Source organism: Myotis myotis, unplaced genomic scaffold (assembly GCF_014108235.1).
Source record: "Myotis myotis isolate mMyoMyo1 unplaced genomic scaffold, mMyoMyo1.p scaffold_m19_p_1, whole genome shotgun sequence".
Classification (NCBI taxonomy): domain Eukaryota; kingdom Metazoa; phylum Chordata; class Mammalia; order Chiroptera; family Vespertilionidae; genus Myotis; species Myotis myotis.
Window position 1 is genome coordinate 30,903,341 of NW_023416313.1, and position 11,444 is coordinate 30,914,784.

The 11,444-nt window shown below is 44.4% G+C and overlaps 1 pseudogene; it reads right to left on the reverse strand.

Annotated features, from left to right (window-relative positions):
* Window positions 1–9,192: 9,192 nt before the first annotated feature.
* On the reverse strand, window positions 9,193–10,001 carry LOC118651772 (annotated as a pseudogene).
* Window positions 10,002–11,444: the final 1,443 nt, after the last annotated feature.

Here is an 11,444-nt window from a genome sequence, read left to right on the forward strand (position 1 = left end):
CAGCAGTTCTCAACCTGTGGGTCGCGACCCCTTTGGGGGTTGAACGACCCTTTCACAGGGTTCGCCTAAATACATCCTGCATATCAGATATTTACATTACGATTCATAACAGTAGCAACATTACAGTTATGAAGTAGCAACGAAAATAATTTCATGGTTGGGGGTCACCACCACATGAGGAACTGTCTGAAAGGGTCGCGGCATTAGGAAGGTTGAGAACCACTGCTCTAGGCAAAGGCAGCTGACAAGGAAGAAAACTAAGATGTTGTAAATTCAAGTTGCAGCGGCCAGGGAGTGAGAGGAAGAGACAGAACTCGCCTGTTGGTAACTGTGCACCCGCTCTGACAAAAGACTGCTCGCTTTCCTGTGTACCTGTTGGAATTTAGGGTGAATTTCCAGGTGGCTATGTCTGCCAAGGAGACCAGCCAGGCACCATGGGTCCCCTGGAGCCTCCCCTTCTAATTCATACCCGAGCATTATGCTCTGCCGGGGACTCTGCTGCGTTTATCCCAGAACGAGCCCCAAATCAGCTTCTCCCCTTTGGCTGTAGCTAAGAGAAATCCTTTCAGAGCGGCTATGTCTTTCTCCCCACTCCCCACCCCCAATCCGTGTATAAAACTCCTGGATTATACTCCAGGACGCACTGTCTTTCTCACCTAGTCATGCTGCCAGTGGTTTAGACTCTGTTCACCAAGACCAGCATTTATTTATTTTTTATTTTTTGTTAGCAATGGCCTAATAAACCCTTTCTTTTAAAAAGACTTTTAGCCGAAACCGGTTTGGCTCAGTGGATAGAGCGTTGGTCTGCGGACTGAAGGGTCCCGGGTTCGATTCCGGTCAAGGGCATGTACCTGGGTTGTGGGCACATCCCCAGTGGGAGATGTGCAGGAGGCAGCTGATCGATGTTCCTCTCTCATCGATGTTTCTAACTCTGTATCTCTCTCCCTTCCTCTCTGTAAAAAATCAATAAAACATATTTTAAATAAAATAAAAAGACTTTTAGCCGTCCTGGCCAGTGTGGCTCAGTGGTTGAGTGTCCTCCTGTGCGCCAAAAGGTCACTGGTTCGATTCCTGATCAGGGCACATGCCTGGGTTTCGGGGTCAATCCCCAGTAGGGGGCATGTAGGAGGCAGCCCATCAATGTTTCTCTCTCTCCCTCTATCTTCTTCTCTTTCTCTCTAAAAAAATAAAAAATAAATAAATAAAATCAATAAAAACATATTAAAAAAAAAAAGACTTTCAGCCATGGAAGTTAAGTTTTTTTTTTGTTTAATACAACAAAGAAATCCTGCAGGGTCCCTTGTTGCCTCTCCTCCATCCTCAGTGATGCTGGTCTGGCTCCAAACTAGTATATTACACACACAAAGCAACCCCTGCAGGCAGACAGCCCCAGGTCTTCAGAAATCAGCGCAGTGATCAAGGGCTGGAACTGCAGCTAGAGCCTTGGCTGTCTTCCCTTTACCCCAAGCAGCTTATCACAGCGGTGCTTCCGGACGCACAGTATCCATCCCACAGTATTTGTGGTGGCTTTGTCAGCTTAGTGAAATGGAACTACACTTCCCAGATACCCATACAGGTCCTGTATGGATCAGAGTTATGGTTGCCACAAGAAAACTGTGTGTGATGTTTGAGAGCCAGAAACAAAGCAGCAGCCATTACATCTGTTGTTGTTGTTAATCCTCAACCAAGGATATTTTTTCCATTGATTTTTAGAGAGGGTGGAAGGGAGGGAAGGAAGGAGATAGAGAGAGAGAGAGAGAGAGAGAGAGAGAGAGAAGCATCAATGTGAGAGAGAAATATCGATTGGTTGCCTCCTGCACATGCCCCCAACCAGGGCCAGGGATCGAACCTGCAACCCTGGTATGGGCCCTTGACTGGGACTCAAACCTGAGATCCTCTGGTGTGCGGGCTGACACTCTAACCTAGTGGTTCTCAACCTTCCTAATGCCGTGACCCTTTAATACAGTTCCTCGTGTTGTGGTGACCCCCAACCATAAATTATTTTTGTTGCTACTTCATAACTGTAATTTTGCTACTGCTATGAATCGTAATGTAAATATCTGATATGCAGGATGTATTTTCATTGTTACAAATTGAACATAATTAAAGCATAGTGATTAATCACAAAAACAATATGTAATTATATATGTGTTTTCCGATGGTCTTAGGCGACTCCTGTGAAAGGGTCGTTCGACCCCCAAAGGGGTCGCGACTCACAGGTTGAGAACCGCTGCTCTAACCATTTAGCAACACCAGCCAGGGTACTGTTACATTTGAAGGTTGGTAGAGGCAGCAGGGACAGCCAGAGGGGTGTCAGTGGGCCCCACTTGACTCTTGCTTTCCCTACTCTGAGTTCAGCTCTTCTTCCCAACTGCTAGCTCTACTGACCAGCCGTGAGCCCAGGCCCACCATGAGCTGCTCTGCTGGGAGCTCACAGAGCTGGAGGCCACAGGAGCCGACAGCCTCCCAGGTACTTCCCATCAGCTCCTTTGGGCTCCTCTCCCGCAGCTGAGAGCTCAGCACGCTTGACTTGTCCCCCTGCATCAGGGCTGGTTAAGACTTTTCTCTGGTCCTTTTTGGGCCTTTCCTTCCTCAGCTCCTCCCAAAATTGTGTGAGGTCTAACTCCACCATAAACAATGCATCCCATCATACTCATAGTGGTCTTGCTTCCCGGATTTGAGCCCTACTGGTGTAGGAGGGAAATACAAATATCTCCATCTTATTACACATCCAAGGAAATGTTACCATTCCTTACGGATTGCCACAACAGACACCTTTCTGCCGGGCTGTCCTTGAATATAATCAATATGTATCAATGTAATCAATGTGACTTTGAATCTAATGTCTGGAGTATCTGGTAGAAGAGGCACTAAAGAACTCTTTTTTTGGAAACCTTGATCAGTCTAAAGATCCTTGTCAGTGAGACAAACAGGAACGTGGGCGGGGCTGGAGATACGGTTGAGAGGCACATGCTCCCCCTCAGACCTTGCTGAGCACTAAGTCTCCTCCCATCTCCTGAGCTGGACCTGTCACCTCCTTGTTTCTTCTCCTTGCTCTTGGCTTGAGTCTTTCCTCCTCATCACATAGCGTTACGATGAAAGGAGGCGAGCAGGACTTCATTCGGTCACGAGATGGCTAAATTTACTCACTCGAGGTGTAATGGGAAGCGTGTTTTCCTGAGGCCCAGAGATCTGGTTTCTGGTCCTACTTGCCAAGAACCCGCTGTGGGCTTAGGAAAGTCATCCAGGCTCTCTAGGCGTCAGTTTCTTTGTAATTTGTTTTCAAATACATGCACACGGGCAATAGGGTACTGAAGACCTTGGGTGGGGCGGGGGGGCCTAGGAGGGGGAATGGAAGATATCTGTAATACTATCAAGAATAAAAATATATTAAAAACAAACAAACAAATACAGTGCTAATTGAACAAACTATGGGTCACCTGTCACATACCCACATTCATCGCTCTGTTTAGAAACCTGCATTTCAGTTATTTATATTCATGTTCCACAGGGTACGGCACAGGCCGCCCAGGAACGTTGGGATGTTACATACACGCATTGGCTCGGCAGCCTCACTTGGTCTAAATGTCAGATGGTCTTGGGAGCTGTTTGTTTCACATACAGAGCCATCCTGAGGGAAGAGTGGGAGCTCCAGGGCACAGAGGGGTGGCTGGTGTTTCCTCACGCTTTGATTTGCTGTCAGCACAGTAAGATGTATTACAATGTGTGTGTGCCCAGCTCTATGATCATAACGATTTTTAGGTAATATTCACTGGCTTTAATTAACGCCATGAAAAAAGACAAATGACTTCAAAAGATGTGCTGCAAAGAAACCACGGACTAAAGTGAAAACAATGACATGTGCACAAGCAAATAAACAACAACAATGACAAGAACAGACACTTTTACTCCTAGAACAAACTCTTGGCTATCCACATTAAAAGGTAGAGATAACGAGGATCAAATCAGATCTGACAAAAAAGTCTGACAGAAGTATTCACAATGATCAAGAACATGGTTCACGCCTACTAGATTCATATCTAGTATCATTAATGTGAATCTCCTCTTAAGGGCATATTGTGTTTTGAAATATTAACTCATGTAATAGCATACCATCCTGACTGGCAAGGCATTTCAAAACTTCATCTTGATATCATCTTTTTATTTTTTTGTTCGTGCGCTTATTATAGGGCTCATCGCACCTTGGGAAAGTACGACGATTGGCAGCAAGTCCTGAAAACATTACTGATTAGAGGGACAGGGCCAAAAACCGGGTGACTACTGACTGGGGCTGAGGCCAACACGTCTACGTGTCCTGACTTAGGAACAGGAGGTGTGGGTGGTGGCCCTGCTTGGACTCTGCGCTTCAAGATTGTGAGACATCCATCACCCTCCTTTGTATGACCTTTGACATAATTACAGGAATTAAGGGAAGGATTGTACTTCAGAAATTCAGATAAGTGTTTTCATTTCAGTTATCAGGAAGCTCCAACTTCCAGCTTTTAAGAAAGACAGGACTGGATTTAGTAATCTTTCAATGAGTTGTTTTCTCTCTTCCCTTCACCCGGCTCAACATCTAAGTAAATCAACATTGCTAACCCGTTAGTTTTTGGAACAAAGAGAACCTTCAAGATTCAGGAGAGAAACTTGTTAAGCTATAGAATATATGCAATACTGATGGATTGATTGCTTGATTGATTTTAGACAGAGAGGAAGGGAGAAGGAGAGAGAGAGAGAGAAAAAAATTAATGTGAAAGAAACATAGGTTGGTTACCTTCTACACAGGCCCCGACTGGGGATCGAACCTGCAACCTGGGCATGTGCCCTGACCAGGAATCGAACCCGAGAACCTTCCATGCACAGGATGACACTCCAACCAACTGAGCCACACCAGCCAGGCATGTAATATTTCTTTTTAAGTCTACTTTACAGATCTAAAGTTACCATTGTTCAAAAATAAACAAAAATCCCAAACCTTGGTTTGCTCACAGATTGATTATTTATGGTATGCTATTTTTAAAGTGTATTTTATGCAGAAAATAATCGTACTCGACATTTTATATTACTTTTAAATTTTCTTAAAATATAAACAGGAGATAGAAAACAAACAGGGTGTACATGTGGGCTAAAGCACACATCAGTAACAGACAAACCCCTAGATCCTAGTGACTTAATGCCATAGAAGTCTATTTTTTACTCACACTGCATGTCTAGTGGGGCTTGGCAGGTGGGGCTCGGCCCACTGAACTCTCTCAGGGACTGTGTAGACAGAATAATAACCCTGAAAGGCATCCACGTCTAGTCCCCAGAACCTGTGAATGAATTTAGTACCTGACAGGGCAAGAGGTGCTTCGCCAGTGTGATTGAGTTAAGGATCTTGCGATGGGAGATTATTTTGGATTATGCAGGTGGGTCTTTAAAAGAAGGAGGCGAGAGGGTCAGAGGCAGTAGGAGGCGATGTGACCTTGACAGAGCGAGGTTGGAGCCATGTCAGGGAGGGCCGAGTGCCAAGGAGTGCAGGCAGCCTAGGACACTAATGAGCTCCAGGGCGGGATTCCTCCCTGCAGCCTCTCAAAGGAATCTGCCCCGTGGACACCCCGACGTTAGCCCAGGAGGCTCATTTGGGACTGCTGACCTCCAAAGCTATAGGGTGATAAATGTGTATTGCTTTAAGCCATTAAATTTGTGATAATTTGTCACAGGAGCGATAGGAAATGAATACAGGGACCTGTGTTCCATCTTGACAAATGCTTTCATGGTCCCAAAGGCGGAAAATGGAAAAGCAGTAAATCAGGTGCCTTCTCTTAAAGCTTTAACTCCTGCTTGCATTTCTTCGGCCAGTGCAAGTCACATGGTCACGCCTGACTCGGAAGGAGGTGGGGTGTGCCATGCTGCCACAAGCCTGCCCCTGGAGAACCAGAGCATTTGTGAATATCTCTAGGGAGCAACTTACAGGAAGAGCAGAACCCGAAAAAATGGAACAGCAAAAGTGTGACTCATCACAGGAAAACTAGGTAGGTGACTGAGTACAGGCAATCAGGATTGAAAAATAAACAACCAGCAAAACTTTTCTCACTATTAAATTCGGAGCAGGCACTGGTGAGTGAGGCAGTAGCTATCAAGACTTCATCTGAATCCCAAAAACAAAAAGATTCCCCCTCTTCTGTGCTCCATGAAGCTGAAGAGACAGCCCAGGCCTGACAAGAGGAGAAGGAGCACTGGGGACCAGGGCCAGGGGGCTCAGAGTGCCTGGCGCTGGCTGGAGTGCCCAGGTCCCTCGGGTGGTTTCTGGCTGGGATTGGCAAATGTTAGGAAAGTGGTTGGTGGGGGGAGCCGGGGTATTTCTCCCGCTGGTGCTCTCCTCGGGTGGAGGTGGGGACTGTATCTTTTTCTGTCTCCTGCTTCTGCTAGATCAGTCCATGTTCAAGTTTCAACTTCTGCCAGGTGACCCCGAGCCCTGAGCTCCAATAACTCACCTCCTCTTTTTTGTCCCTCTAGCCTAGGGATGGGAATAAACTTTATGCTTTTGCTAATCTGTGAGTTACTTCATTGTTTCCTGACTGTTGTTCGAGCCTCTTCAACCAGCTATATAACCAGTTCTCTACATTGAACTTCCAGTTGTTTTCTGATTTTCTGAGTGGACCCTGGCTGAACACTGAGTAACCCGGAATCTGACCAGCACACTCTCCAGAAGGGCAGCTCTGGTCAAGGGGGTGCCCTGTGGTTCTAAGCAGCAGGTGGGAAAAGACTAGTGAGAATGACCCGTGTCAGCAGGATTCAAGGTGGAGTGGCTAGAGATGCACGGTTTCCAGATAAATTGTGGGTGTGTCTCATGCAACAGATAGACTGCATAGTTCTTTCTTGTTGGGCTGTCTTGTGCATCGTAGGATGTCTAGCAGTATGTGGGTCATACTTATACCAAAAGATTATTCATGGTTTATCTAAAATTCAAACTGAACTGGGTGTTCGGCGTCTTTATTTGCTAAATCTGGCAGCCTTAACAGAGAGTGAGCTCATGTGGAGAGCTGGCTTCAGTGCTGTGCAGAAGTAAATATGGGGACAGGCAGGGTCAGTTTTGGGGGGAAAGGCACTGGAATCAGATGTTAAGTGAAGTCTTTATTATAGACTTCAGTTACTGTGACTGAGGCAATTGTAAAATATTGATTAGTCCAATCAGAGGACCTATGAGAGTGAATGTTCAGAAAGATACCTGTGATGTGTGTGTGTGTGCGCGTGTGCGTGCGTGCGTGCGTGCGTGTGTGTGTGTGTGTGTGTGTGTGTATAAATGAGTTACAGACACGTACTGGTGGCCCAAATTCAGTAGTTGCAATAGAAACATGCTTAGTTATTTGGGAGTCTAAAGATATAGCCAGTGAACTAGTGTGTGGGGTTTTTTAAGACAGTGATGAAAACAAAGTATCTTCCAAAGACCAAATGTCCAAATTTGGTGATCTGTTTAAATTAGGGGTTCTCGGCTAAAGCTAATTTTGTCTCCCAGGGAATACTTGGCAATGCCTGGGCAGTGTGGATCATCACCAAAGGAGGCGCTGCTGTCATCTAGTGGGTGGAAGCCAGCTAACCATCCTACAAGACACAGGACAGCACCCAAAACAAAGAATCACACGGTTCAAAAGGTCACTAGCGCCAGGGCTGCGAAACCCAGTGTAAACTTACGTGGAAAGGCACATACGAAATGTGCTATCCTGAAAGCAAAACCAGATAATATGGCTGAAATTCCATGAAGTCATATTCCAAACTAAAATAGAAGCAGCTGGGCCCGGCTGGTATGGCTCAGTGGTTGAGCATTGATCTTTGAACTAGGAGGTCACGGTTTGATTCCTAGTCAGGGCATATGCCCGGGTTGCAAGCTCGATCCCCGTGTGGGGCATGCAGGAGGAAGCTAATCAATGATTCTCTCGCATCATTGATGTTTCTATCTCTCTCTCCCTCTCCCTTCCTCCCTGAAATCAATAAAAAATATATTTAAAATAGAAGCAGCTGGCACCACACAGGCCCCTCATTTGTCATTCCATATGTGGGATGTAGCCACTTCTGCAGGTAGACCATAAATCATTACTGTGTGTGGTGTGTACATGGCATCGCTATCCTGTATACATTTAATCATGATCCCTAAATGTTTTAACCTGAGTACGGAGCCAATTGTTTCTTCAGGGTGATTTATTTCTGCATGATTCAAGAGATGGATGTATGTGTGGTAATATGGTTCAAGTTCAAGTTGTTCATTGGGGGGAGTTGTGAACTAAATCAGGTCAAAAAGATACTAGATTGGGTGGGGGGTAAGCACACATTTGTAATACCTTAATCAATAAAGGGAGGTGGGGGAGATACTAGAGACGTGGCTGACCACCAAGGGAACTCCATGTTCCTGGAAGTGTGTTTATCAAAGCTCTGTCAATTCTAGGGGACAGAAAACCAACCCCAGGCTTAAAGGCAGAAGGGGTTGTAGCTGAGCCTGTTCCTGGGGTGTCTCACAGGATGAGATGAGGATTTGGGTGCACCAGCGCCTATGCCTGAACTCTCTGTTGCTCTCTCTGTTTCTCATCTCTGCCTTCATTTTGCAGAAAGGCTTTCTCCACAGGGTCATGGCAGAGAAGATGGCTACTGGCAGCCTAAATGTCAGTCCTCCTGACTTGGAGCTTCTCTTTCCCCTTATTGAGATGTCAGGCTCAGGAAAGGTCTCTGTTTGAACCTGCTTGGGTCATCGCCCTCTCCTGGATCCCTGGCTGTGTTCAAGGAAATGGTGCTATGGTTGGCCACGTCTGTGTCATGGGCCCACCCCTGTCATCAGGAGTGAGGTTACACCTCCAAATAGCAGAGGAGGAAATTAGAATCACTTTCCTGGGAGCACATTACTATGCTGTTTCTGGTTCTGACACTTCTTGGATGCAATGACTGGCACCCGACTGCTGGAAGGACCTGGGCTTGTGAGGGCTTTCATGCCTGGCTGTGCAGGGCCGCCTGGGAGGTTCAGGGTTACCTAAACGTTTTGACTAAGGAACTGACCCTCTTCACGTGGGGAAATGGTCCTGCACTCATGAGCCTCTTGTATTAGACAATCACAGAAACAGGTTCACATGGTAAGGACACAATCATACATGGTGATTGGTTAAGGGTGTTTTTCCACCCAAATTTTATTAAGAACTTATATGAACTACTCCAGATAAATGAGTTTTAATCTTCGTTTTTCTCCTCTTCTTCACCTTGGTTAATCTGGAAGTAACTTAACTATCTTTGCTGTTAGCAATGATGTGCAACCAATCATGTCAATTATTCCTTAAATATTTTTTGGTGAGATAGTTCAAAAACCTTTTGGAAAAAGGCACCTCAGAAATTACACTTATCTTGTCCTTGCTCCTTTCAATGGTTACACCCCTCCACTGAGATTCCCACTTTTCCATTCACTTTGATTCTTTCCCAAAGAAATTACTCAAAATTGGCAGCATCCATGATTCCATCTTCTATTGGGTAGGTACAGTCAATGGTGAACTTAAGAATCTACTTCCAAGCCCTGGCGGGTGCTCAGTTGGTTAGAGCGTCCTACCAATATTCCAAGGTTGTGAGTTCAATCCCCAGTCAGGGGCCAGGGCACATTCAAGAAGCAACCAATGAATGTATAAATAAGTAGAATAACAAATCGATGTTTCTCTCTCTCTCATCAATAAATTTAAAAAAGAAAAGAAAAAGAACCTGCTTCCTTTCCTAAAAAATATTTTTCCATTGTTTTTTTAAAAAATAGGTTTTTATTGATTTCAGAGAGAGAAAGGGAGAGGAGAGAGATATAGAAACATTGATGAAAGAGAGAAACATCCATCATTGATCAACTGCCTCCTGCATGCCCCCTACTGGAGATGGAGCCTGCAACCCTGACTGGGAATCGAAATGGTGACCTCCTGGTGCATGGGATGGTACTCAACCAACTGAGCCACTCTGGCCAGGCCCTGCTTTCTTTCTTTGCCCTTCTTCAACACAAGCTTTTTCATAGGTAGCCGAGGCAGAAAAAGGATTAATGGCCTTTCGGCACCCCAGATGATCTGAGAGTAGAGCACAAAGCATACTCTCTTCAGGCCCCCTCAGCTGATGGCCCCTCACAGAAGTTTGAGTGATGTAAGAGAAGGAGCTCAATCGATGGAGCTTAATACACTGAATTCCATGTGGTTCTACCACTTACTGGGTGAGCGACTCACTGGACTGCTCTCAGCCGCACCTTCCTCATCGGTAACGGGCCAACAGTCCCTACCTCTCAAGGATTCTGAGGTGATCTATGAGGTTCCCTGCATATACAGTGCCTGTGTACTGTAAGTGCTCCAAAATGCTTCTTCCTTTCTCTCTTCTGCAGATTTCGGCCAGCTTTTAGCAAAATCTAAAGACACCAGATTTCTTTAAGTTTGGCAATACATAGCTCCAATTATAGGAAAAAATTTGAACATTGAAAATAATACTCAGGTAATAGATTTTTTAAACTACTCAATAAATTACACATAAAATATAAGATCTTACACATTATAATTTAGTAAGTAAACTAAGCTAATCATAATTCAATTTTTTTTGTTCCTGAATAAAATTACTTCAGAACAGAAAGGATACCAAAATAAATATTGGAAAACTTCCCATTCACGTCACTCCATCCTTCTTTCCAAGGGCCAAGCTCTATTTTCATGCTGAAGTTTCAAAATATGTATAAATTTCTCTTTCCTGGTGGTAGACCTACAAATGGGGTATAAATGCCAAATGCTAACTCAGGACTGCCAATACTCCATCCCATGTTAAGAACAATGGAAAAAATGTGAGCTTTTCTAGAGCAGTGCTTGAGTAAATATTCTGGGGAAAGCAATTTGAGAAATGCCTATATTTCTAAAGAGTTCTTAATAATGATCATTCCTCCCAGCATGAGCAAGAATGAAAATTTGGACTTCAGAATAAATGGATAGTGTGCCCTGGCAACCTGGAATTTAGGTTTTTTATTCGTCTTCCCCTGCATTTGGTACATCTAAAGGAAGAAACACAAATGTTATTGAATTAGAGAGTTTATGTGTAAAGTGTGCAATACAGGAGCTCTTACTTTTCTATTGCAACTGAGTAAATCTTTGTCTAGAGAGTTGGTTGGCATACACAAAGTAAAATGTGTATGCCAAGCCACAATTAAACTATGGCTTAACAAGTTTCATTTACCCAAGGAAGGTCTTAATTCTTATTGCTGACTTATTTATTTATTTGTTTATTTGTTTATTTTGCTGTTTCATTAAGCTTACATATAAAGCTGGCATGCTATAGTTATGCAACTATGTTAAATTTGTTTCTCCTTTTATTTATCATCTTCAAAAGGAGAAAGAAAATATACAAATGAATACAATTAGTTTAATTATTTAACTGGGCTAGAGTCACCAAGGGAAATTAATTTGTAGGAATTATCTAGTATTCCTTAC